General features: G+C 37.4%; 1 protein-coding gene across 7 annotated transcripts in view; it reads left to right on the top strand.

Annotated features, from left to right (window-relative positions):
* Positions 1-4,209, top strand: part of POC1B (POC1 centriolar protein B) — a 103,990-nt gene that overhangs the window by 65,571 nt on the left and 34,210 nt on the right. The window lies entirely within an intron of this gene.

Here is a 4,209-nt window from a genome sequence, read left to right on the forward strand (position 1 = left end):
CATCTATAATACAGGACCGTAACTCGAGGAATATATGGGGTATGTGGGACTTTGAGAAGACAATTCTGTATAATAAACATATGACATTTAATAGCTGTGCTACAAAACAGAATAATAAAATGGAAGAGTAAAATTATCCACAAAGGATAATATTAGGTTGAATTATATGAAATTGTCATTTTGTAGGCAAAAACAGTCTAATATCAATGACTTCACATGGTTTCACCCAATATATATGCATTAAAAGGAAGACTCCACTAGTATATAAAAATCCAGCAAACAAACAAACAAAAAAACACAGGAAAACAAAATCTTGTTTGCTATAAATTGGTTTGAGATTATGCTAATAAACTCCTATCTAGATAGATTATAATCTGGGACATCGCTGCTTGCTGCCAAGCAAGGTATAAGGACTTTATTTTAATAGTGCATTCTGAAGACATAGATGCTCATAAAGCAGTTAGACTTTTTAAAAGAATATCTCCAAAGCGCTTTTCTTTAAATTTTCAATGTGTATCTCTTTCTTTTAGTTCAATGATAGATAATTGGTTAGAAAACTAAAATAAGATTACTTTTTCAACTATTCACCTTTCCATTAATATAGTGGTAAATAAGCCTTAATTATAGTCTCCTCCCTATATTGACGGTTTCTCTTTTGCTTCTGCACAACAAATCAGACATAATTGTAAAGGGGATTTATTTCTGCTTTGGCATGAAGCACAATTGCATTCAATATTTTTGTGTGTACCTTGCATGTGATTGTAATTTAAAAACCTGGAGAAATACTGGAAGGCAAAAAAAGTAGTGTTTAAAGGTAATTTTTGTTATTGTTATTGTAGTTACTGTTTCTTTTGAGGGTTGATTTGTTTGGTTTTTGTAGACTGCACATTTCCTTAAAAATTCATTTCATCAAGATAGGACATAAAAAAGATGTCTCTTTAAACCTTAATTTATTAAATTTCTTAGTAGCATAAAAGAAGTTTGTTATGGTGTAAGAAATAGTTGGCCTCTATTTCTACTTTCACTTGATTTAATATTATATTCAGGAAGATTTGTAGACCCAAGTGTACTGATGTCTGTGCTCTGATGTCTTCTCACTACAGAGAAGAAATTGTGGCATACAGTCTTTAACAGGTGGTATCTTTGTGGCTTGCACTTGTGTCTCTAATGCCAAGCAGGAAATTTGATACAATATTGTGGATCAAAATAAGCTGTTACTAATCTCTATTTTTAAAGCTTTATTGTTAAAAAAAAAAGTTTCTGTAAAGGAATATACTGGTGGCCATATAAACATAGTTTTAAAATATTGTTCTCAAATTCCTTACTCTTTATTCTTTTTATATTGTCACTTATATACTAATTTTCTAAAGATTATTTAGTTCAAGATTCCATTTGAGGCTTTTAATGTTTTCATTTTGTAGTTAGAACTAGACCAGGATTCTATCATCAAAATTATGGTAGGGCATTTATCATTAGCATTGACATGTGGTGTGGCTACATGGGATGTCCCACTCCTCTCTTCTAAAAAGACAAAGATAAGAATTTGTTTCCTGTATCCTAATATAAAGAGTTTTAAACTGCCTGGGCACAGTGGCTCACACCTGTAATCCTAGCACTTTGGAAGGCCAAGGCGGGTGGATCACCTGAGGTCAGGGGTTCTGGACTAGCGTGTCCAACGTGACAAAACCCCTCCTCTACTAAAACTACAAAAATTAGCCAGGCATGGTGGTGTGCGCCTATAATTCCAGCTACTTGGGAGGCTGAGGCAGGAGAACTGCTTGAACCCAGGAGGTGGAGGTTACAGTGAGCCGAAATTGTGCTACTGCACTCCAGCCTGGGAGACAGAGGGAGACTCCGTCTCAACAACAAAAAAAAAGAGTTTTAAGCTAACTGTAAATAAAATTTATCTTAAAAGACTCTAGGGTTATTACTTTTTTTTATCTTTAGGAAAATTCTTAAATTCTGATGTATTAGTTTTATTGTTTGTCTTATAAATGAACAAAATGAAATTGGTAATCTTGCTGTTGTTCCTTTGATTATCAAAATACTGGACTCTTCTCAGAGAGTTGACACGGTGTTCTCATCTTCATCCTGGCAACTGTGCATAATATGAACATAATGCAGAATATGTGTATGCCTTTCTTTAGAAGTAGGTATATTATTTCTTTCAAGTCAAATTAATTTGCAATAAACATGCAGTTATGTTATAGAAAAAAATCCAAGGGTCTACAGTCTTTTGATGTTCCATCAGTCAAAATAGTTAAAAGATGTCCTACATGAAAGCATTACATGAGATGTTGAGGGAGATACCAAGCTGGCTGCCTGACCTCAAGAAACAAACAGCCTAGCCAGACAGAAGTAACTGAGTAAGAAGAAATCAGTGTTGGTTTCAGAACATTAGATGTCAAGTATACATAAATGTCAGTGAAAGATTGTTATTAGGCAGTATTCAGAAGAGATCATTAATGGGCTGGAGTAAGCTAGAGGACTTCTCTAGAAGAAAACCTTCGACCAGTTCTTTTTTTCTTTTCTTTTTTTTTTTTTCTTTTTTGAGACAAGGTCTCTCACTCTGTCACCCAGGCTGAAGTGCAGTGGCACTATCTCGGCTCACTGCAACCTCCACATCCTGGGTTCAAGTGAGTCTCCTGCCTCAGCTTCCTGAGTAGCTCAGATTACAGGCTCCTACCACCACGCCCAGCTAATTTTTGTATTTTTTAGTAGAGACAGGGTTTCACCATGTTGGCCAAGCTGGTCTCGAACTCCTGACCTCAAGTGATCCACCCACCTCTGCCTCCCAAAGTGCTGAGATTATAGGCATGAGCCACCGTGCCTGGAGGGAAAGCAAGATATAAGTAGTTGCTTCAGAAGAAATCAAACGCATATGAACCATGGTAATAAAAATGCATCAGTCTAGTTTAGAATCTTTAAGTTGCCTAAATCAACTGATAGCAGATGTGGTGAGATCCAGAAAGGATGCCTACTCACACATACATGTCTCTGAATAAGTATTTATTAACTCACTATTCTTGGCTGTAGAGAATGTGAAGAAACAAAAATACTTGCTCCAGAGAAGCCTACATTCTACATTCCAGTCAGAGAGAGGCAATTCACAGATCTAAAAAATAAACTGTATATAGTATAGGGAACGCAAAGGTGAAAAAGGCACTGAAGGCAGAGAGGAAAAGATAGGTAGAGGGCTGCCATTTTAGCTAGTATGGCCAGGACAAGGGTCGCGTGACAGGGGTGGCATTTGAGTAAAGAGCTGAAGTAGTGAAGGGAGCAAGTCATGGCTATCTGGGAAGGGCCCTCCAGGAGAGTGGGAGCAGTGATAGATAGAAGGCCAGATTGCAGGTGACATAGGGGCCACTGGGGGGTTTCCTGCAGAGGAGGGACATGATGTGACTTGTGTCTTAACAGGTTCACTCTGCCTGCTGTAAGAGAACAGGCTGGGGATGTTGAAGGGGGTGGGCAAGGAGACTAATTAGGAAGCTAATGAAATACTCAGACGGGAGGCAATACTGGCTTGACCCAGGGAGGTAGCAGAGGAGGTGGTGATAAGTGATCGGATTCTGGGTGTATTTTGAAGGCAGAGCCAAGAGGATTTCCTGACAGAGTGAATGTCAGCTGTGGGATTCCCTATCTCCTTTCCCCAGGGACAGTAAGATGTAGCCTTGAGTAATCTCAGGATAGCTGAGAATATCTCCTGGCTCTGCATCATTTTGGCAGAGGGGCTGATGAGAGAAAAAGAATCGTGGTTTTCCTGTATTCTGTTCTAGGATCAGAAAAGTGATGGGCTGAATCAGTTCAAGAGATACTCTGCCATTTCCATGATTTTAGGAAGCACACTCTTTCCTAAATGTCATTTAGATTTTTATTTTTTAGCAAAGTGCATTGGATTCTCTTTCAGAAAGTTTTTTTGCATCAGCCTATTTTTAGGAAGAAAAAGGTTATACACTTTCATGGAGATTGTCATATGGTATATACTATCTGAAAAATATTAACATACTGACAAAATATATGGACACACAAAGAATAAACTTGCAGATACAGAGAGAATATTTCCATGAATGTTGTGGCAACAGTTCATCCTGGTTACTAGACAACATTGCGTAACTAGTTCAGAGTTATTTCAGTTCCTAACTGCTTATATAAGCAAAGATTTGGAAAGACTAAAAGAACACAGTGTATGTGAACTTCAATGTCTTAAAA

Source organism: Nomascus leucogenys, chromosome 10 (assembly GCF_006542625.1).
Source record: "Nomascus leucogenys isolate Asia chromosome 10, Asia_NLE_v1, whole genome shotgun sequence".
In the NCBI taxonomy this organism is placed as follows: Eukaryota; Metazoa; Chordata; class Mammalia; order Primates; family Hylobatidae; genus Nomascus; species Nomascus leucogenys.